The 24,464-nt window shown below is 42.5% G+C and overlaps 1 long non-coding RNA gene and 1 pseudogene across 1 annotated transcript; one reads left to right on the forward strand and one right to left on the reverse strand.

The window, feature by feature from the left end:
* LOC138102682 (homer protein homolog 1-like) overlaps positions 1-24,464 on the reverse strand; it is a 282,281-nt pseudogene that overhangs the window by 6,219 nt on the left and 251,598 nt on the right.
* LOC138102684 (uncharacterized) lies at positions 1,571-24,077 on the forward strand. Its single transcript, XR_011147475.1, has 3 exons — positions 1,571-1,956; positions 5,862-5,909; positions 21,955-24,077. It is a non-coding gene; the product is annotated as an uncharacterized lncRNA (long non-coding RNA).

Here is a 24,464-nt window from a genome sequence, read left to right on the forward strand (position 1 = left end):
AAGCCTTCTCTAGATTGCTAATGAAATTATTAAGTAAAAGGGCCCTAATACACTTCATAGTGATAGCACTGGAATTTGTCAAAGATGGATTTCTAATTAGTTCCCTGATATGAGTGTGTCAGAAATGTAACACACCTTGAAATAATAATTTCTTTGCATAGAGTTTTTCATACAGGCTATATTAAAAATATTTTAGAGTTACATGATCCATCTGAAAACACAAGAGGAAAAAATAAAGCAGAAGAAAAAAGTGAGAAAAACAGATATGGACTCTAGAGACAAACACCCTGAAAACAGATGATGAGTCAACTAAGTGAACAGATATGAGATTGTTAGTCTGGAGCTGCAGAAGAAAACACCATTTTTCCAATGTCACAGATGTAGGGTGAAGTGGCTCAGAGAAAGCCAGTATTATCAAAGCAAGAATTTAAGATCTTTTAGATGGGCTGCAACAGGTCAGTAATAAGCTTTAAGCTGAAGAAAGGCAACTTCTAAATTGGATCCTAATACAGCTATAAATTTATTTTAAGAGAATCATATAGAACCATTTTCAGAAACTGATCACCTACAATGTGACATAAGGAAATATAGAAATAACATATCCATTTTGTTACTAAAGAAATAAATATACAAAAAAGGAAGCTACTGACTATTTAAAGTGCAATTTATGAAAAAACCTTAGCATTTTCTAATTCTAAAACATGCTTCATCTCTTACTAGTCTCTCATAATTTTAAGGACAGCTAGTTCTCAGCTCATTATTCCTTTTCATGTAATCTTACACTGAAATTATTGCGTGTGCTACTGCTAGAACAATTCACAACTTTGATTATAATCTTCCTTTTGAGTATCTCAGATGAGTTCCTTTTCATCTGAAAACTCCCATGCTTAGTCTAAAGCCAGCAACAATTTTTGGAATAGTGGATTAGGCAAGCTCAGGTGTAATCAAAACATTCTTTAAAAAAACACTGTAATAACATACTTTTCCCAAATAATTTGACTTAAGAAGAGGGAAAAATGAATAAACTCATTTTGTTCTTATATTTTTTATTCTGTAGTTAAAATGAGAAAATGAGATTCAAGGAATGTAGGAACCCAGAGTGCCGAGAATATTTCTCTGCCTGTTTTTAAGGGTTCTTACCCCCCTGAACAACACTGTTTTAACCTCCAACCTTGGAAAAAAATTACCAACGATCAGACAAGAACTAGAAAATACAGTGGTGTGAATTAGGTGATAGACTATTATGTAAGATTGTCACAGGGTGAAAAATTTAGAGGTTTTGGGCTTCTCTTTGTAGTAAATAGATAAAAGCAAAAAATATCAAAATGGAGGATTATTGTTGTTCTCTAAACCTTCTTCTCCTTCTTCTACTATTCCATGTTCTGCAGTAAAAGTAGTTTGGAATGATTGGATAGAGAATTCCGTGGTTCCTGGCCGTGTTACTGAATAATTGGTAGGAAAGTGAAAATAATGTACGTTTTTAGTAACCATTGGTTAAAATATCTTTAAAAGGCTGTGTAAATCTTAATAATTAGAGACTTCTCTCCTGTTTTCTGTGCTCTATGCTGTACCTGGGTCACGCTAGTGGCTCTGTTCCTCTGATAAGACTTAATAAACAACTATCTGGAAGCATTGAAAATCAAGGAAAAGTCTCGGTTTATCTTTGAAACTCCTTGCAAGGACTTTTAGAAAATTCTCTCCCATCAGGAGGGATTTGATTTATGGCCCGGTTCAGTGTCATTTGGTGCCCCGTGTTCGGCCTCATCAGAACGAAGAAACCCAGAATGTTTTAGACAGCAGCGCGTGACCAGAAAGAGAAGAAAAGAAAACCCCGGGGTCGGCCCTGAAACTCCAGGATCTCCTAACCTCGGTCGACAGAGGGGAGGAGGAGCTGTGGACTGCTGGACGGAACTCGGACTGGGATTTCACGAGCCGATAACATCTATCAAAATCACGGTAAGCTGTCCAAAACTAGACCAAGAAGCAAATTATGGGTGCAGTTCTGTCCCAAGCGAAGGCAAATATAATACATAGTTTTGAAAACCTAGTTCGTAACCATCCCTTACCAGAATCTAAAAAAGAAATACGTTGTTTGCTGTCCTGGGTGAAAAGAGAGTTTCCGGATGCAGTAATTGGAGATTTGTATTTACCATCTTTTTGGGAGAATGTTAATTCTATTCTATACCATTACACGAGTCTAAGAGATGAAACGGCTCAGAAATTAATACCACCAGCTAGAGTAATTTATGAAACGCTTATAGAGCTGGCACCTCCTGCTTCTGATTAAGAGGAAATGTTTAAAACTCCCGCGGAGACTTCGCTGACACCCGTAAAAGCAGCGGGAGATTCTAAAACCCCGCTCGAACCCTTCCCACCCTCAGAGACGGGCAGAAAATGCGATATTCGTGCGAAAGTCCCCGAGGTTCTTAGCAAAAGCGATTATGAGTTCATGCAGGCACCGCAGGCGGCGGGGGGAGTGCGGCCATTCCGGAAGCGGAACTGGAATACTCGTCGGACCCGAAATTAAAACTTTTGATCGGTCTGACGGAGGAGCATGATACGGCAATTTTAGAGTTCCCTTCACGCGCGCATGCGGGGGGGGGGGGGGGGGGGAGACGGGGGGGTCCCTGACCATCTCCCTGAAGACGGAGTCTGCCTCGGAGGATGTGGTTTCCATCTTGTCCGAACCACCCGTTACAGCGCAAGTCAGGGGCAGGTCCGTACCTCCCGAACCCGGGGTCCTCCCATCAGATGAACCATGCGCGCGGCCAGGGGCGGTCCCGGAGCTTCCATCTAGCCCTCCTGCTACCCCCACGCAGCACGGATTCGCAGCCGCTTTCGTGTTTGAACTGCCCGCCGCGGCAGCAGTGCCTGCTTCTGACGTCATCACGCCTGCCACTGCCGACCCAGCTTTACTTCCGCGTTCGGGAGACCTCACTTCCACACCTGCGCGGCGCGGCATTAGCCACCCGTCCTCAGGCACCGCGGTTACCCCGGCAACACCGCTCGCGACTCGAGCTGCTCCTAGCCCTGCCCCCAGCCCTGGCCAGGGCGTCAGCCACACCCCTGGCTCCAGCCAAGCCGCGCTCCCAGTCCTCGGCCCCAGCGTTTCTACTACCAGCCCCGCCCCACCCCTGGTCCCGGCTGCTATCCCCGCACGTCTGCCAGGCACAGACGCCTCAGCTGCTACGCCGGCGCGGCTGGTGGGCACAGCACCTCCAGCCAGCCCTGCGATTCCATCGGCTACTGCAGCTCCATCGTACAAACCTTCAGCAGCTACACCTCACACCAGCTCTGTGTCAACACAGCCCGTGTCTGCACCGCAGCCACGGCCGAGGGCATACAGCCGAGACATTTCAGCAACTACCGTGTCACCATCGCATGTACCCCCTGTCATCGCTCTGACAACACCACTCAGAGAATTATCACGAAAATCACACGATGTTAAACCACATCTCCCACACGGTTTCAGCGAAACAAAATCGATTTTATCTCCAGAAGAGAAAGAGGACTTTTTCAAATATATACTGACACCTCTTCCATCACAACAGGACGAACCACGTATTATCCCTATTGAAAGTGAGGTCTCGGAGAGAGACATTCCACTTCATGCACATTCTTCTCGAACTTCTCAGGGACGTTCAGCTGATTTTATGAGACTTTTTCATCCTCAAGTGCCTGTTCAGGACCTCAGTGGGGAGGATATGGTGACCATCACAGCTTCAGAAGGCATTCCTATATCTTCTCAAGCTTCATCTTATTTTTTTACAATGAGCAGTACAATTCTAACTTCTCGTATGCCTTCTTCAAAGCTTCGAATTCCACAACAACAGGCATCTGATCCCTCATTTTTCCACCATCGCTTTCAGCTTTCAGATAACTTTGTTCATCATCTTTACTTCCAACTCGGAGAATGTGCAAGAGATTATCTACCTCAAGAGGTTGATGCACTGGGTCCCCAGCCCTCACCCATCCCGCATGGTGGCAGTATCCTGTCCAGATCCACTGTACCCTTTCCTTCAGTGTCCAGATCAAAGCCACCTGCGATGGCAGGTTCAGCCACTCCTGGTTTATTACCTTACAGTGCACAGCCGCGAATACCGCCCCCTATTCCTCATCCAGGAGGGGGAGAAGAAGATAGAATGCATGGATTCTTCGGTGAAAAAGAACCTGCATCCCTGCAGTCCAATCAAGCTGCAAGTTCACAAAATGCTGGTATGGACATGGTTTCACCTGACAGATATGTTTCAAGAGATACGTCTGCTACAACAGACTGGTCAAGTATTAGGAAAAGAGGACTTAAAGACAGAGATTTTACTATGGCCGAAACAGATAGTATTGTAATGCTGGTTACATATACCAGACACAATCAAAATCCTCCTGTATGGCAACCTTTGGATCATCAAGTGATCAAAGATTTAATGGATGCAGTGAAGAATCATGGACTAGGAAGTTCATACTTCAAACAACTTTTGAGAGGCACATTTAACGATTATGATTTGGTACCTTTTGACTGTAGAAGTATTGCCTCGACAATACTTACAGATGCACAACTCCTGCTATGGGATGCAAGATGGAGAAGAGCACTTTGTGAGCTGAGAGAAAAATATGCAGGAGGACCACATGCAGCTCTCACATTAGAGCAATCGGCTGGTGACAAACCTCATGCTAGACCAGAAGATCAGGCAGTGGTTTTGCCTTGAAATGTGCTTATAGATATCAAAGAAGCAGCGCAAAAAGCAATCTTACAAATTCCACCTGTCATACATGAAATCCCTATTTGTGCTTGGTCTTTGCATATTAAGTGCTTTAATTAATTAATTTTGAGTTAAATATTTTTTAATTGAATGCTAAAATTAACCCATCAGCCCAGGTACAAAAATCAAGTTCCATTATCAGTGTTTTCAATTGTTCAAAGTAGTTTATTAAGAGAGTTGCACCCTTCCCAGTTAAAAATTCCCCAGTTAAAATTCCCAACTTAATGCTCCCTTTTCAAACTTCAAACCACCTGTACACCATAAGAGTTATCTTTCCTATGTTTACTGTATACTTTTACAAGTGTTTTAAGATGTGTTGGATGTATTTTAATACTTTTTTTAGGTGTTTTTACTTCTACTTTGGTTCCAAGGCAAATTTCATAAAAACCCCAGTTCTAACAGCCAGCAGCTACTTTTAGCCCCATAGCCATTACCCTGTAGGCAAGCTCCATGGCAACCTGAATTTTAATGAAGGCATTGTAGCACCCTTATCTCAACTACTACCACCCCTCTGACAACAATGAGCCATTGGTGGACGGAGATGATCTGTCAAATGGAAAAACACCAATCACTTTCAACCGAAGGGGCGGGCTGTGGGCAGACTGGGGCGGAGCAAAGGCACTATAAAACAATGAGGCAGCCAGAGACACGCCCCTTTTCTCTCTCCAGCCTAGCTGTGGTGGACGTCAGTGCTGGGAAAGCCTACTCCTATTAAGGAACCTTTAGTAATTTTTTTGCTTTTGGACCAGCCAAAAGCCAGCCCAGCACTGCAAGTCCTTTTTCTCTACCTGAGGTCCAGTGCTGTCTCAGCCAGAAGATCTAAAATCCCTGCGCTCCTGGGGCATACCATCTATCGAGCCATAGGATCCCAAATTTTTATATTTTTCTAATTTCTGTAATTTTTCCATTTTTTCATTTTCAATAAATTATTTTAATTTTTTATCTAACTAAGAGTTGTCTCATTTCTCACAACTCTTTTGGTGGCTTGTCCAGGATCCTTCTTTTTGCCCTAAAATCCAGGAATTTTGGTTAATTTTATTATTTATGAATTTGTGCGATTTTTTTTTGGTTTTTTTTCCCTTGGATTTTCTGGGCTCCCACAAGGATTACTGCAGTGGAGAAAGGACACCTCCGGTGGAGAAGGACTTCATGGTAAGGCTTGAACCCTTCTTAAAGGGAAATTAGTTAGGGACTAACCCTTTTTAAGGGCTACTAGTTTTTGGGGAAACCTCCGGGTGGAATTCCTTTTGTGAGAGTGAGTGTGGGGTTGGCCGTCCCCAGTGTGAGTGTGAGTGTGCTTGAAAGGATTCATTTTTAAGGGCACCACGCGGGATCACCCTTTAGAGACACAGAGGGGAAGATTGAGTGTGGCGGTCAGCCTTTCTGGGGGGAGGTTTCCACGTTTTAGGGGTGTGAGCAGCCCCAATTCAGTTTTATTAGTGTCTCAGTCTCCTCGGGTCTAGAACCGAGGACAAACCTCATTTTAAACCCCTCCTTTTCTTTCTTTTCGGCGGGAGCGCCCGCCATTTTGAAATTTCGAATTTCGGCGGGAGCGCCCGCCATTTTGAAATTTTGAATTTCAGCGGGAACGGCCGCCATTTTGTGTCTTTTTAATTTGAACTGCACCCTTTTGTTGTTAACTTGTTTTAGTTGGACTCTTGTGGTCAGTGCTATCTAGCACCTTTATACTCTCTGTTAGTTCGGATTGTTTGAGTTATTGGATTATAGTTGTAATTTGCTTTATCTGCTTTAATCATAAGATACCACTTTGGTATTTTGAATTACTGTTTGTGTTATTCATTATAATCTTTTTCCTTTAATTCAATTATTGTGGGAGTGTGTTTGCTTTGGTTCAGTCTGGGTCTCCCCTCTATGTTCCTTAAGTTTGGTGTACCCCAGTTGGCGCCCCCCCTGTTTTATTAAAATCACCCTATATGACAGTTTTGTCTCCTCCCAGGACCCTGTCTGTCACTCTGGCACCCCTCCCAGGCTTCTGGAAAGTTCTAGCCAGGGGGCCAGGTGATTGGTCCTGGGAAAGGAGTCCCTCCCTTCCCCTGTTACAGTTGGTTCCCTTACGTGTCCCTCGTTCTGTTTGCCGCACCCTTCCCTTCCCTGGTTGGTTGATCTGTACACCCCCCCCTTGTCTCCCCCCCCCCCCATAAAATCCCTTGCACGAGATCTGCAGGTGCGCAGAATTGGGCACCCCCTGGTGGTTGAGGTCCCCCCGTTCGGAGGACCAATAAACTTTCTGGATTTAACCCAACTCTGAGCCTGCCCCCTTTCCTCCGCCGTCTGCCTTTACCACCGCGGTCCCTTGGAAGGACCCACGAGCCAGACCTCTGATCACTCCGATATCAGAGGCTGGCCCCCGCAGCCTGCTGTGTCCCGAGCTGACCGGGCTGAGTGGGAACTGTTCATAGAGGACACAAAGGCAAATTATAAATATTTTAAATTTACCTCTCCTTTGCTAATAAAGACAACTCTTGTCTCTTAAGTTTTAAGTATCATATATATAAAGCTATCTAAATTTCAATCATACTTTAAACAATTTAAATACACATTAATTATTCTTATTATAATTAAAATTAATTTTTTGTGCACCATATTTGTTTTTCTCACCAGCCTACCATATTTAATTTTCTCACAGATTCACCATCATTAATTCCCTTATACATCTACTATCCCTACTTACTTTTCTCTACATTGGTTGTATTGTATTTTATGCTTATAAATCTATTACCATTGTAATTTTATATTGTGATAGTGTAATGATTTTAGGTTATTTTGTAATATTATCTTCTTATACAATATTCTAATTGTTTTACACAATATAATACTTTGGTTTATTTAATTTAAAAAAACCAAAAAACAAAACAAAAAAAAACTTCTGCACAAGCTACTTGTTTGCTTCCCAGTAACAAAATGGGACAAGCAAATAGCAAAAAGAAAGACCCAATGAAGAAATACAAAATCTTCCCAGAGAGTCCATTAGGACAAATGCTCTTAAAGTGGGAAGAAAATCTTTTAACTAAAGAAAAAGACCAGTGCCAAATGATTAGGTACTGTGTTTTTAAGTGGTCAAAACATAAAATTAACAAAGATGGGCTCAAATGGCCCAAGTATGGGTCTTCTGAAAAGTGGCTTTGTGAAGCTTTGCATTCTTATGTACATTACAAAGCTCCAAAACATTCTGACGAATTAGACTATGCTAAAATTTGGTTAAATTATTGGCAAAAACAAAATGAAGAACAAGACAAGAAAAGGGAATTGGAAGAGGAAACTAAATCTAATTCAATTGGACTTAATAAAAATTCAAACCAAATTTTTTCCATTGCAGAAGAACACAAAGAGAAAGAAAAACAAAAACCTAAATTAAATCAACCAAAGTGGGACCCCCTAGACTACCTTCCTCCAGTAACTCCTCCAGAAAGGAGGGTCCAAATTGAACAAGAAAGGGTCCTTCCTTCATCAAGCCACCCAACCGAAAGGGACTCAGAAAGTGAGAATGAAAGTGAAAAAGAAATTTCTGTTCCTTCCTGCTCTCACAAAAAGACAACCGGACAAAGGATTTCTTCTAGCCAGGATGGCCCAGCATGTTGCACTAGAAAGAAATCATTTAAAACACCCGACTGTCCCACCTGCCTTGGCACTCCCCATGAGTCTAAAATTTTACCTCTTCGGGAGGTACCCATGGGAAATGCTCAAGGAGGAATTGGTTATGTAGTTGTACCTCTGGCTTCATCTGAGGTACGAGAATTTAAAAAAGAGATGAAAAGTCTAATGACTGACCCCATTGGTCTAGCTGACCAATTTGATCAATTCCTCGGCCCTAATATTTATAATTGGGGAGAGATACAATCCATCCTGCACTCTTTATTCACCATTGAGGAACAAAAACTGATTAGAGCCGCAGGAGTGACAGTCTGGGACAGAGAAAATAATTCTAATCAGAGCCCGATTGGAGAACAAAAACTACCAATGACAGACCCAGAATGGAATCCAAATTCTGAAGAGGGCAGGAGGAACATGAAAGATTACAGAAATCTAATTATAAAAGGTATCAGAGAAGTTGTTCCCCGAGTTAATAATATGAAAAAGGCATTTTGTGGGGAACAGGAAAAGGATGAGTCCCCAACAGCTTGGATGACTCGGTTAAGGAACAACATCCAACTTTATTCTGTAATTGACCTAGACAGTGAAGGTGGTAAGACTATGCTAAAAGTACATTTTGTGCTTCACTCCTGGCCTGACATCAGGAGGAAATCGGAAAAATTAGAAAAACGGCCAGAGAGGCAACTGGATGAATTACTGGAGGAAGCCCAAAAAGTCTTTGTTAGGAGGGATGAAGACAGGATGAAGGCCAAAAGCCGAATAATGAATAACAGCACTAATACTCCAATCCACAACCCTCCTACACAAAGAACTTTCCAAGGGGGCATCCCACAACAGCAAACCCAAATTTGCCCTCAGCAACAGCCACACGTTTGCACTTGCAATATACAACCAACCCTACAATCTAGCTCAGTTGTTCAAGGACCTAAGAGGTTAATTTGCACGTACTGTAATAAACAAGGCCACGGGCACTGGTACTGTTTTAAAAAGCTGAGAGACCAAGGAGCCCTCCAAATGGAGGGACAAATTTTGAACAACTGAAGGGGTCAGGGGCTCTATTCTCTGGGGCAAAAACATCTTAAAGAGCCCTTGATAAAATTAGAAGCTGGACCCCAGAGACAACAAGTGGAGTTTTTAGTGGACACAGGTGCTGAAAGAACCTGTGTCACTGAAACACCTCCAGGATGTTTTATTTCTCAAGATACATTAGATATATATGGTGCTAATGGTGAAAGCTTCGCTGTTCCTGTAATTAAAAATGTAACCTTTTCCATACAAGGACGCACCCATACAGGGGACGTTCTATACCTACCTCAAGCTGGGATCAATCTTTTAGGACGTGTCTTCCAAATACCTCTGAGAGTTGGGGTGATACCGCAAGGCGGAAAAATGACCACTAAATTGTTTGTTTTATCTTTAGTAGATGAGCAACACATTGACCCGGTAGTGTGGGCCAAACCTGGCAACCGGGGAAAAATGGACATCACACCTCTAACAATTGAGTTGCTCCCAAATAGCCAGCCAGTACGGATACCACAATATCCCCTCTCCAAGGACAAAAGAAAGGGCCTGAAGCCTGTTATCATGGACTTATTACGAGATGGAATTCTCGAGACCTGCAAGTCCACCTACAACACTCCAATTTTGGCTGTCCAGAAACCAGATAAGTCATTCCGGCTTGTACAAGATCTGCGTGAGGTCAATAGGAGAGTCCAAACCAGGTATCTGTTGGTGCAGGACCCCTATACACTCCTGAGTCGGGTACCCCCAGCACATGCCTGGTTCTCTGTTATTGACCTTAAAGATGCTTTCTGGTCATGTCCTCTAGATTCTCATTGCAGAGACATCTTTGCATTTACCTGGGAGGATCCGGACACTGGACGGAAGCAGCAGCTGCGCTGGACTCGCCTGCCTCAAGGTTACACCGAGGCACCCACACTCTTTGGCCAAGCGCTAGAAGATTTGCTAAGTTCCTTTTCTCCACCCGAAGGGATTCAGGTAACTCAGTACGTAGATGACCTGCTCCTCTCTGGGGAACAGGAGTCTACGGTAAGGACTGCTACAATTCCGTTACTGAATTTTCTAGGGAGGAACGGGCTGAGGGTGTCAAAACCTAAATTACAATTTGTGCTACAGGAGGTGAAGTATTTGGGACATCTAATTGGCCATGGCACAAAAAACCTCAGTGCCGAAAGAGTAGAAGGAATCCTAAATTTACCACCTCCAACTTCAAAACGAGAAATTCGGCAATTATTAGGCCTATTTGGATACTGCAGACTGTGGATCGATCAGTATTCACAATCTGCCAAATTTTTATATGAAAAATTAATGGAAGAAGAACCTTTTAATTGGAATAATTCAGACACACAGAAATTACAAAATTTGAAAGAGAAATTAACAAAAGCACCTGTTTTAAGCCTCCCTTCGCTAGAAAAACCCTTCGATCTATTTGTTTATGTGGAGAAGGGAATTGTCTATGGCGTCTTGACCCAAGAGTGGGGTGGAGTCAGGAAGCCAGTTGCTTTCCTTTCCAAATTACTAGATCCAGTGTCCAGAGGATGGCCAGTCTGCATCCAGTCCATTGCTGCAGCAGCCGTTCTGGTCTCGGAGAGCCAAAAACATTTTTGGTGGAGACTTGACAGTGCATACACCACACTCAATCAAAACCATTTTAGCTCACAGGGCTGCAGAGTGGTTAACTGACCCAAGAATAGTCAAATATGAAGCCATTCTCATGCACTCGGACCACCTGAGGCTAGTTGTATGTGCACACCAAAATCCAGCCCAATTTCTTTATGGGACCCCATCAGAAAAAGAAATTGAACACAATTGCATTGAGATAATTGACATCCAAACAAAAGTCAGAGAGGACCTGGTGGACTGTCCCCTCAATGAAGGGGAAATCCTCTTCATTGATGGGTCATCTTGAGTGGTAGATGGAAAAAAATGCTCTGGCTATTCAGTGGTCGATGGACACCAGATGTGAATGCTAGAAAAGAGCAAATTGCCACCAACCTGGTCAGCTCAAGTCTGTGAGCTCTATGCCCTAGAAAAAGCACTCCACCGACCGGCCGGAAGCATCGGGACCATTTACACCGACTCCAGATACGCTTATGGCGTTGTCCACACCTTTGGAAAAATCTGGTCTGAAAGGGGGTTCCTAAACACCAAAGGGAAAGATATCCTCCATAAGGAATTGATTCTAAAAATTCTAAAAGCACTACAACTGCCTCAGGTGATCTCAGTGGTGCATATTCCAGGCCATCAATCAGGAACCACAAAAGAAGCTCGAGGGAACAACCTAGCAGACTTGGCAGCAAAAGAAGCAGCAGTGGAAGAAGAGGTAAAAGTCATGGAAGTGAACCAACTTCCAACCAACACCACCACAACTGACACTATTCCACAAACTAACATTTTACCCACGCCCATTTTTACTGATCAGGAAAAACAAAAATTAGTTTTAATTGGAGCTAATGAGGATTCTCAAGGCCGCTGGTATTTACCAGATAAACGCCAAATTTTAAACAAAAATTTAACCTGAGAAATTCTACAAAATATCCACCAAAGCAATTATTGGGGTTCAAAGGCTCTGGCGGATCACTACCTCACAACTTTTGGATGCATTGGTGTTTATGAAATAGCCAACCAAATAACCCGGGACTGTGTAATCTGTCAAAAAGTTAACAAAAAGGTAATGAAAAAGAACACTGGCGGAGGAATTGAATTAGCAATCAGGCCTTTCCAAAACATTCAAATTGACTTTACAGAAATGCCTCCTGTCCAGAGGTGGAAATACCTATTGGTAATCGATGATCACCTTACTCACTGGGTGGAAGCTATTCCAACTGTCAATGCAATGGCCCAGACAGTGAGTAAGGTGATCCTCGAGCAAATTATCCCCCGTTACGGGATAGTCCACCGCATAGATTCGGATCGAGGTACCCATTTTACCTCCCAAATTGTACAACAATTGGCTCAGCAATTAGGAACAAATTGGAGATTACATACCCCGTGGCATCCGCAGAGCTCTGGGAGAGTGGAACGGATGAACCAGACAATCAAGAACACCCTCACAAAATTAATGCTGGAAACAAAATGGACCTGGGTAAAATGCCTTCCACTTGCTCTTCTTAGAATTAGAACACAGCCAAGATCTGATTTGGGTTGTTCACCATATGAGATGTTGTATGGATTGCCCTACCTTGCTACACCACAAGAGCTAAATGTGAAAGAGTGTGGAAACACCAATGTACAACAATATGTACAGATAATTGCCAAAAATCTGGAGTTGCTAAGGGAAAGAGGTTTTCTTCCACAAACTCCCCCACTTGATTTTAATTTACATCACATCAATCCAGGTGACTGGGTGTTAATAAAATCCTGGAAAGAAAAGTCATTAACCCCATCTTGGGAAGGTCCATTTCAGGTCCAGCTAACCACCGAAACAGCTGTCCGAACATTTGAAAAGGGCTGGACACACGTCAAGAGAGTGAAGGGTCTGGTAGCACCACCAATTGAAGAAAAGAAACCTCCAGACAAACCATCAAACTAAACACCCTGTTTGAAAGCTCCACTCAGCATCCCTCAGTCCAAGTTAATAAAACCCTGTACTCCCAGTTCTTCCCCAGTTATACCCTGTTAATAAGTGCAGTTTATCCCCAGTTATACCTCGGTAATAAGTGCTAGCTACAAGTTGTTAAATTAAGTTGAAAATATTTCGCTGTTAATTCTGTTCTTTGTTATTCCCTTTTACAGACTCTGCCTTCACACAACCATATTGTCACATCAACTGTATAGTAAGGCTCCATTTGAAGCCAGCATTCTCTTTCAATAACAGTCCAATCAGACTCCAAAATTACAGGCATGATAACTCTAATCTTTGACAAGGCCAACCCCAAAATAACTATGAGTTTCCAGGAGCCTGAGATCACTGAAGAACCTTCTGAAGGTGAGAAGCCTAAAGAAAGGACTAAAGAAGCAGAGATGACAAGCCCCACCAGCAGAGGCAACCCAAATGCTGACAGCTCCTCCCGGGTCTGCCTAAAGGGGAAAGTGAGCAACATCCTGCTACTAAATGTCATCTGTCTCTGGGTCCTCTGGCATCCCTTCACACAAGCAGCCGACAGCCGCTGTAACAAATGTTACAAGACTGTGTATCAGGCAGAAGGAAGCTCATTCCAAATTCGACACTTTTTCTGAGCACATACTTATGTTAATCCATCTTGTTACAACATAACAGGGCTGAGTATCTGCTCAGAAAAAGGTCACAGGTATTGGATTGGCAGAAACATTGGCACCCAAATACATAAGCAGAAGGGAGAGTGCCCCTCCTAAGACAATTCGCTCTGTTTCAATTTTAGATATAAAACCAGGACAGAAGATTTGTTAAAAAGAAAGACCTATGACACCGACCTGATCCAAGAGGTGGTCATAGAAGAAAAGGAAAAACAAAAAGAAAACAATCCTTTGATGTAAAGGAAAAACTTATTTATTGACCTGGCAGAAAGGATTGGACAACAGCTAAATTTAACAAATTGCTGGGTGTGTGGAGGAACTTTGGAATCAGAAAGTTGGCCTTGGCAGGGAGTCAGTCTTGGACCCTCCGATTTACTCCGACTGAGTAATCTTTCCCCCACAACCCGACATGACAATGAAACCTGGCTGCTAAGCAATTCTGTTATTGGAGAAGAATGCATCTGGAGGAAAGGAAGAAAATTTTTAGAAGAAGTTGGTGAGACAATATGCAAAAGGTACCTGGTAACTGATGGGCAAAAACACTGGTGGATACCCCAAGAACCAGATGTATTCTGGTCTGCAGAAAAGGTTAAAAACAAAAATTGCATTTTGAATCCCGTTAAAAACCTCTGGCAGTGTTGGGATCAAGGAAATCTATTGGAGAATGGTTAGAGGAGCAGGGACATGGCTCATTGATAGAATTATTGGATCAATAATCCAACTGTACAAGTAAAAAGGCCTGTGTGAGAAAAATTCTACATGAGACAAATCCCTGTGTGAGAAACCAACCTGGGAACCAGAAGGGAGTTTTTGAGAGGTGCAGCTGTGCTGATAAGATGGACCATCTCTAAGAAGGGAGGAAGATCTTTGATCTCTCAAGACAAAGCATAAACAATAAGAAGCTTGCCAAATGTAGTCTTTTATCTAACCCAATTATGTAGAGGTCAGAATGTGCTTTTATAAGTTTCAACTAATTAAAGAACTGATAAGCTTGTATTCAATACTCTATATAAAGTGCCTTTGTATTGCTAATAAACGGAGCTTGCATATATCAATCGTATCGGTTGCCTGCAATGTCTCTCCTCACCTAAGTCGTCGATTCATTTTGCAACAGAAATCCATACTCTGTCCTGCCACAAATTTCCAAGTACTGGATCACAGCAGCAAGTATACAACCCCACTTCTGGGAAGCACCACAAGACCTCTATTGGATCTGTGGTAACCGAGCTTATTCCAACTTACCACCTCGCTGGAAAGGGAGCTGCACTCTTGGAGCCATTCAACCAAACTTCTTCCTACTTGCTGAAAACGCTGGAGCCCACCTTGGAATCTCCCTTTACGATGAACTTTCCCGTACTAAGAGACATGTAATAGGAGGGACCCAGAGATGGGGAGAAGAAGAGTGGCCAGCTGAGAGGATCCTAATGGACCTGCAACATGGGCACAAGATGGGAGCTGGGGGTACCGAACTCCCATCTACATGCTAAACCGGATCATCAGACTGCAAGCACTAATTGAGGTAATCACTAATGAGACCTCTCTTGCTCTTGAACTGCTTAACACACAGCAAGGGCAAACTCGAGCAGCCGTGTACCAAAATCGGCTGGCATTGGACTATTTACTAGCAGAAGAAGGTGGAGTATGCGGCAAGTTTAACACCTCAGACTGCTGCATCCACATTGATGATCACAGTGAAGCCATCACCAAGATTACCCAAAACATCAGGAAACTAGCCCATGTTCCAGTGCAGAAATGGCAGCCCTTGATCACTTCTGAATGGTGGGGAAATATTTTCCAAGGAGAATGGTGGAAGAAAGTTTTAATTATTGTTGGACTTTCCCTTACAGGACTTATTTTTCTCCCTTGTTTAATCCCTTGTTTTCATCCATCTAATCACCACTGTCGTCCAAAGCATGCCACTAATCCAAGATCTCCAAGGACAACAGCAGTATCCACCATCCACTCGAAAGATCATGTATATCAATAATAATAAGAAAACCAAAAAGGAAAGAAAAATTGCCCAGCAAATGTGGGACAGTTTTAAAGAGCTTGAATCTATCCCTGAAGAGCTATCCACCTTCACTTAAATGCAAAGACCAAAGATGCGAGCCTAAGAGAAAAAGGGGGGACTTGTCATACGTGAAATCCCTATTTGTGCTTGGTCTTTGCATATTAAGTGCTTTAATTAATTAATTTTGAGTTAAATATTTTTTAATTGAATGCTAAAATTAACCCATCAGCCCAGGTACAAAAATCAAGTTCCATTATCAGTGTTTTCAATTGTTCAAAGTAGTTTATTAAGAGAGTTGCACCCTTCCCAGTTAAAAATTCCCCAGTTAAAATTCCCAACTTAATGCTCCCTTTTCAAACTTCAAACCACCTGTACACCATAAGAGTTATCTTTCCTATGTTTACTGTATACTTTTACAAGTGTTTTAAGATGTGTTGGATGTATTTTAATACTTTTTTTAGGTGTTTTTACTTCTACTTTGGTTCCAAGGCAAATTTCATAAAAACCCCAGTTCTAACAGCCAGCAGCTACTTTTAGCCCCATAGCCATTACCCTGTAGGCAAGCTCCATGGCAACCTGAATTTTAATGAAGGCATTGTAGCACCCTTATCTCAACTACTACCACCCCTCTGACAACGATGAGCCATTGGTGGACGGAGATGATCTGTCAAAGGGAAAAACACCAATCACTTTCAACCGAAGGGGCGGGCTGTGGGCAGACTGGGGCGGAGCAAAGGCACTATAAAACAATGAGGCAGCCAGAGACACGCCCCTTTTCTCTCTCCAGCCTAGCTGTGGTGGACATCAGTGCTGGGAAAGCCTACTCCTATTAAGGAACCTTTAGTAATTTTTTTGCTTTTGGACCAGCCAAAAGCCAGCCCAGCACTGCAAGTCCTTTTTCTCTACCTGAGGTCCAGTGCTGTCTCAGCCAGAAGATCTAAAATCCCTGCGCTCCTGGGGCATACCATCTATCGAGCCATAGGATCCCAAATTTTTATATTTTTCTAATTTCTGTAATTTTTCCATTTTTCCGTTTTCAATAAATTATTTTAATTTTTTATCTAACTAAGAGTTGTCTCATTTCTCACACACCTACTGGAACCCCAGAAAGCATTTACACAGAAATAAAGCAAGGTCCTGCTGAAACTTTTACCTCATTCGTTGATCGTCTAAAGCAAGCCTTGGACAGACAAGTCAGTGATGAAGCGGCAAAACCATATCTGCTACAAGGTCTCGCTTTTGCAAACGCTAATGCAGAGTGCAAACATATAATCAGTGCTATACCTGGTCAAGCGACCATAGCCGAAATGATAGAAGCATGCAGTAAGGTGGGTACACCTCAGCATGTTGCAACAGTTCAAGCAAATGCTTTTGGACAAGAACTTGGAAAACTTCTTAAAGAGCAAGTAGCAGCACTTCGTTCAGATCTGCAACGAAGTAACTCCACAGAAGTGATGGCTGCAGAATTCACTGGGAGACCATGCTTTAAATGCAGAAAATAAGGACACATGAAAAAGTATTGTCCAGGACCTGAAAAAAATGTGAAAACGTCAGGCCTCTGTCCAAGATGTAGAAGAGTAAAGCATCATGCCAATCAATGTTGCGCAAGAACAGATGTGGATGGGAATCTTTTGTCACTTCCGGGAAACTTGAAAAGGAGCGCGGGACACCAACACGCTATGACACAAGTGATGGCAACGGCTCAATCCGTAATCCCACGGGGAATGCAGTTATCGGAGAAGGTCACTCAAACTCTGTCAGCCGGACCATCTGTAGATTTCCCAGTGACCCAGAATTGCTACCACCAGGGGTGCAATGCGAATTGGCAACTTCCAAGTTAGTATGTTTTATGAATGAAAATCATGCAGTGATACCCACAGGGGTCACTGGAACATCTTGGAAGAGATAAGACTTTTTAATTGTAGGCAAGGAAAGATGTAGCATCATAGGGCTCATTGTTTATCCATCAATTGTTTCAGCAGATCAAAATGAAGAGCTAACAGTTTGGGCTCAACCTTTACGTCCTCCACTGGTTATTCCAGAAAATACTCCAATAGTCAAAGCTATTGCTTTACCATCTCATGCAACAGAACAGATCATGCCAGTGACCGATCAACAAGCTTCAGTTGACATTGAAGACGTGGATATTCATGACAGTTGGATGAAGCAGATAGGCCGTGATCAACCTGTGCTCGTTTGTAGCTTAACATGTGGAGACAAGACAATCTCAATCAAGGGAATCTTGGACACCAGTGCAGATGTTACAGTCATCTCTTATCTCTTTTGGCTCAAAGAATGGCGCTTGAGGGCACCTTTGAACTCACTTTCAGGTATTGGAGGAAATACCCTATGCCTGCAGAGTGAGCATGCTATTGTTGTTTCAGCACCAGGAGGAAAGACAACAATCGTTCATCCTTTCATTGTGCAGAAGCCCATCACAGTATGGGGAAGAGATATCTTATCACAATGGGGCACAAAAACAGAAGTAGATTTTTAATAGGGATTGCTGCAGCACTCACCACCTTGAAATTAACCTGGAAAACAGACGAACCTGTATGGGTGGACCAGTGGCCCCTGGAAGAAAAGAAACTGAGTGCTCTCAAGAGTCTTGTTAAAGAACAATTGCAAAAAGGCCACATAAAACCAACTAATAGTCCCTGGAATTCTCCAGTATTCAAGATTTGCAAGAAAACCTCCGGTTCATGGAGATTGCTCCATGACCTCAGAAAGATTAATGAGGTCATTGAAGAAATGGGACCACTTCAACTTGGACTTCCATCTCTCTTCATGATTCCGGGAGATTGGCCACTTGTAATCATTGATCTCAAAGATTGTTTCTTCAACATCCCACTTCATCCAGAGGATGCTCCTCGATTTGCATTTTCTGTCCCGAGCATCAACAGACAAGAACCTCTGCAAAGATATCATTGGTTTGTTCTTCCACAAGGTCTCAAAAATTCTCCAACCATTTGTCAATGGTTTGTGGCACGAGCCTTATATCCAGCGCGAAAGAAATATCCACAAGCAATAATTATTCATTATATGGATGATTTGCTCATTGCAGCATCCACACAACAAGAGCGACAAGAAGCTCATGACAGTGTGATTACAGAAGTCCAAAATGCCGGATCGGAAATCTCTACTTCAAAAATTCAAGAAAATTCACCGTGGAGATATTTAGGATGGAGACTTACAGAGCAAGCAATAAGACCACAGAAAATACAAGTCAGAACTCAAGTTAAAAATCTGCAAGATCTACAATATCTTTTGGGAGAGATCAACTGGATCAGACCAATCTTGGGAATCACAAATGATGAACTTGCACCACTTTTTAGTCTCTTGAGGGGAGACTGTAATATCAATTCGCCTAGAACCCTCTCACTTGAAGCTCAAGAAGCTCTTGGAAAGATTGCTAAAGCTCTTCAACAGAGACAAGCACATCGCTTTATACTGAGCCAACCATTTTTCCTTGCAGTGTTAGGAGAAAATATGCAACTGTATGGTCTCATATTTCAATGGGACTCATCACAGCGAGATCCTTTATTAATATTAGAGTGGATTTTTCTGCCCTACAGATCCCCTAAAACAATTTTCACAACTTTAGAAATGGTAGCTCAAATTATAATCAGAGCTAGAGCAAGGTTACTAACAATGGCAGGCAAGGATTTCACGACAATCTATCTGCCTTTGAAAAAGAAATATTTTGATTGGGCAATGCAAAAATCAGATGATTTGCAGGTTGCATTGTTAGATTACTCAGGTGTTTGCTCAATTCATTTTCCAAGCCACAAACTGCTACAAGCAAAAATAGGCTTTAGAGAAAAACCTATGATAAGTGAAGTGCCATTAGATGCAATAACGTTATTTACTGATGGTTCAGGGAAAACAGAGAAGTCAGTGATAACATGGCAGAATGCAACTACAAAAGGATGGGAATCAGCTATTCAGGTACTACAAGGCTCACCCAGATTGTGGAATGAGCAGCAGTCGTTCGAGCATTTCATTTGTTTCAAGAACCATTCAATCTAATTACAGATTCGGCTTACGTGGCAAATATAATTTAATGAATAGAAGGATCATTTTGGAAAGAAGTTGATAATAAGAATCTGTGTTCCTATCTTTTGTGCCTGAAAAAATTATTAGATCAGAGAGAACACAAATATTTTATTTCCCACAACAGAGCACACACTTCTCTTCCGGGATTTTTGGTAGAAGGAAATGCACAAGCAGACAAATTGACCATGGTCATTTCAAACACTTTGCTGAACATTTTTGAGCAAGCAAAACTGAGTCATGCATTTTTTCATCAGCACGCACAAGCACTGATGTGGACATTTCGCATTTCTAAAGATCAAGCGAAGGCCATCATAAGTGCCTGTCCAGACTGTCAGCTTGTGCAACCTCCTGTATCCACAGGAGCAGTCAATCCAAGAGGATTGCAGAACCTGAAATTATGGCAGACAGAATGTCATGGGTTAGCAAGCATAGTCCCGGAAGTGATGTCCTTGCCAAGGGGTGCTTACAGCTTCCTCTGGGACCTGATAGAACCTATCAGCTGGCCAGTTTGAATATGGACAATTCTTTAAGCCACTTAAGGTTGTGACCGCCTCTGTGATGCACACTTAAGAATAGGAAACTCCGAGGCAGAGGCTCTCTCTCTCTTGTTTCTGGTGCTGGGACAGGTGGCTGCAGGCCCCATGCGGGGGCCAGTGGGCCCGGCCCAGGCCCTGCTCGGCCCAGGCCGGGTCGGGCCACGGCCATCCTGGAGCCGATGGGCCGTGCTCCACCCGCGGAACCCCCCCCAAAGCAGGGCTGTGGGCAGCCGGAGCAGCTCGGCTCTCCCCCCCCCTCCACTGCAATAAGCCACATTCCAGCTGCAAGGCCGAGGTGAGATTAACCCTTTTATTGCTGTGAAGAGCTGAAAACCTGAGGGAAGAGAAAGAGGAGATGCTTAAAGCTGAAATTCTGTTGTGAAGCTATGATATATCAGAGTACTCGTAATTTCATGAAGATATGGGGGGTGGAGTGTTCAACTCGTAAGCAAAAGCACCTGCACTGAGATGGGCAGATGCTGAGGCAGCTGTAATTTCATGAGAAGTCTGAACAGGGAGAGATGGAAGCGATGAGGACCTTTGCTCCAAATGGGAAAGGAGAAAACTTCAATTCCTAGACATGCTCCCAGAGATAGTCCTAAAGATGAAGATGAGGGAGACCCTTTGCTCCCAGGGAAGGAGAAGGGCCTCTATTCTTAGAGATGAAATGCTCCCAGAGATGGGTGAAGAGAACTTTTGTTTCTGAACGGCTCAACCTTAAAATTGTACCCCAAAAACCTTCAAGAGTGGACCCTCGAAAGCAGTTGTGGGAAAAGCTGCAAGTCGGGGGAAGGGACTCTCATGCGAGCAGAGAGACTCCTCTTCCTAAATGGACTGAACAGAGTTATTTGGAAGTGGACAGCTGTCTTGTTGTGATAATGTTTTCATAGTATGAGCAAGAGAGACTTCTCTTCCTAAATGGGCTGAACAAGGTTATTATGGAAGTGGTAAACAGACTGAACATCTTAAGGGTTGTCTTTTTACATTGTCAGTGAGAGAAGGGAGGAAGGTAGGGGGAGGAGAAGCGTTCTGAAGGTGTGGTATGATTTTTTTTTTTTCTCCTTTTAGGTCTGTTAATAAACTTCTTTATATTCTTTCAAGATTGGTGCCTGCTTTGCGTTTCTCCTAATTCTTATCTCACAGAAGATGAACAGTAATGAGTATTTTGGACCTAACCACTACACAGATGTTACAAAATACCCATCTTTTGTGAGATTTAAAAATATTCATGTATCTGTGGACACCTTCTCAGGTGCAGTCTTTGCTTCCCTACATGTAGGCGAAACAGCGAAACATGCATGTCGACATTTTTTGCAAGCATTTGCAGCATTGGGTGTTCCTCAGGAAATTAAAACAGATAATGGTCCAGCTTACAGAGGACGAACCCTTGACACGTTTTTGAAAAATTTGGGTGTTTGTCATATATTTGGCATTCCTAATTCTTCTACTGGCCAAGCTATCATTGAAAGAACACACCATACCTTAAAATCCCTTTTGGATAAACAGAAAAGGGGGGAAGCAGAGGCTACGCCTCAGATGCAGTTGAACAAAGCTTTGTACGTTTTAAACTTCTTGAATAGCTCCTTTGCAGGACCTACTCCACCAGTTATCAGCCATTTTTCAAATAGTACTCAGGCAAAATTGAGAGAAAATCCTTTAGTCTTGATCAAAGATTTAGAGACAGGAAAGATCGAGGGTCCATTTCAACTAATAACTTGGGGCAAAGGGTATGCTTGTGTCTCAACAGGTGCAGGACCGAAGTGGATTCCAGCAAAAAACGTGAAACCTTATCAAGTCCAGAAACAAGCAGGAATTGACTCCGGGAACAAGGAGGCGAGCACGCAGACGTGAATCAGTGTCAACACTACTGTCGATGCCACAGACATCATTTGTCTTTCTGTGCAAGAACTGTGGACTGAGTCTTATGTAAAAAGTGGGAAAGTTAATGGTGTAAATTTTGTATATAAGAGTGTGTTAGAAGTTGTGTTACAGATCAGAGATTCCTATGTGGGATAAAGGTGTTGAGAATGAAGCTCAATCAGGTATTACACTTGTGCCTTATCATCTCACTGATTGCCTTAAGCAATGCAGCTTTCCCAGTAAAGCAACCAAAAGAAAATGTCTGGGAGACTTTGGCCAATGCATCAGGCCTAGATACCATTTGTCTAACTCACTCAAGGTCAAAGAAGCCATTTTCAACATGTTTGGTCGGTCTACTAGCAGACAAATGGCCACCTTCCAAACATGCTAATCTAAAACTTTCACAATTCGGTTCAAATCCAGTGGAAAGTTGGGATGCTTGGACCAAATCCCTTCCGGAGGCTCCTTACAAACCTCAGGAATTGGAAATTCTTAGTTCAATAAAAATGGAGTTTTGTGTAGTATTCAGTTCTCCAGGGTTGAAACAAAATAAAGACAAGATAACAGATGTCAGTCCAAATGATAAAATATATAGAAATGCAACATCTTGGTGCAATTCAACAGTAAAGATGAGCACAATGTTCAACCAGGATCCATTACAATTGCGACAAGGAATGTTTCTCATTTTTGGAGACAGAATTTGGCATGCAATTCCCTCAAATGTCAAAGGCAGTCCATGCAGCTTTGGAAAGCTTTCTTTGCTAACGCCAAACGCAAAAATGATAAAAGAACATAAGAGTAGGGAAAAAAGATTTGTTGAGCAATATAAATCTGATTGTAATGACAAATTTACAGCTTGGAATTTTGGACAAAGGTTTTCTGCAGCTCTCCTTTTACCTGGTGCTGCTGCAGGAGCAGCCTTAAGACAATTGGATCAATTAGGCTGTTGGCTAAGTAAGAACTCTCGTGCTGTCTCTCTCACACTGAGCAATATGTTAACTGATGTTCAGAGTGTGAGACAAACGACTCTGCAGAACAGAGCAGCAATTGATTATCTTCTATTAGTGCATGGACATGGATGCGACGAATTTGAAGGAATGTGTTGTATGAATTTGTCGGATCATTCGAAATCCATCCATGAAAGTATACGGCAATTAGATGGAATAGCTAAACTTGGAGAAGAAAGCGGATCATCATTGAACGATTTGTTCAATTGGTTTGACCTTACACCCTTATGGAGAAAAATTTTGAAGATAGGCTTGTATGTTTTAACTATTGTTGTAATTCTTTTAGTATTTGTACCTTGTATACTTCACTGTGCTAGACGAGCCACGGACAAAGCTGTCAAGGAAGTGTTTTTGGTTCAAACAGGAGGGGGGGATGTAGGAACCCAGAGTGCTGAGAATATTTCTCTGCCTGTTTTTAAGGGTTCTTACCCCCCTGAACAACACTGTTTTAACCTCCAACCTTGGAAAAAAATTACCAACGATCAGACAAGAACTAGAAAATACAGTGGTGTGAATTAGGTGATAGACTATTATGTAAGATTGTCACAGGGTGAAAAATTTAGAGGATTTGGGCTTCTCTTTGTAGTAAATAGATGAGTAAAAAATATCAAAATGGAGCATTGTTGTTGTTCTCTAAACCTTCTTCTCCTTCTTCTACTACTCCATGTTCTGCAGTAAAAGTAGTTTGGAATGATTGGATAGAGAATTCCGCAGTTCCTGGCCGTGTTACTGAATAATTGGTAGGAAAGTGAAAATAATGTACGTTTTTAGTAACCATTGGTTAAAATATCTTTAAAAGGCTGTGTAAATCTTGATAGAGAGACTTCACTCCTGCTTTCTGTTCTCTATGCTGTACCTGGGTCATGCTAGTGACTCTGTTCCTCTGATAAGACTTAATAAACAACTATCTGGAAGCATTGAAAATCAAGGAAAAGTCTCGGTTTATCTTTGAAACTCCTTGCAAGGACTTTTAGAAAATTCTCTCCCATCAGGAGGGACTTGATTTATGGCACAGTTCAGTGTCAAAGGAAGTTCCAATTCATGCAATGCATTTCAAAGAATATCTGCTTAATGATTTTTAAGCTGTGGATAATCTGACAGGTCTTGTTTTCAGTGTGTTTTAGGACAAGCTGCAAAACAGCAAGGGTCACCTTTCAGCACTTTGGATTTGGAGCTATTTAAGGCCTGAGTTTCCAGTCCTATCAAAGTTTGGAAGTCCGAATTCAGAGTTTAAACCCAATTAAGCTTTCAGTCAGCCTCATCCAGAACACAGGTTTCACAAGGGAGGTGTGTCTGTGCTGGCTGGTCAGCCCCGTGACAGAAGGACAGGAGCTCAAATGTAGCGAGAGCATGGCAAAGGGGGCATACTGCTTTTAGTAGACTGAGGTAT

This window comes from Aphelocoma coerulescens (assembly GCF_041296385.1).
Source record: "Aphelocoma coerulescens isolate FSJ_1873_10779 chromosome W unlocalized genomic scaffold, UR_Acoe_1.0 ChrW_unloc_scaf_1, whole genome shotgun sequence".
Classification (NCBI taxonomy): Eukaryota; Metazoa; Chordata; class Aves; order Passeriformes; family Corvidae; genus Aphelocoma; species Aphelocoma coerulescens.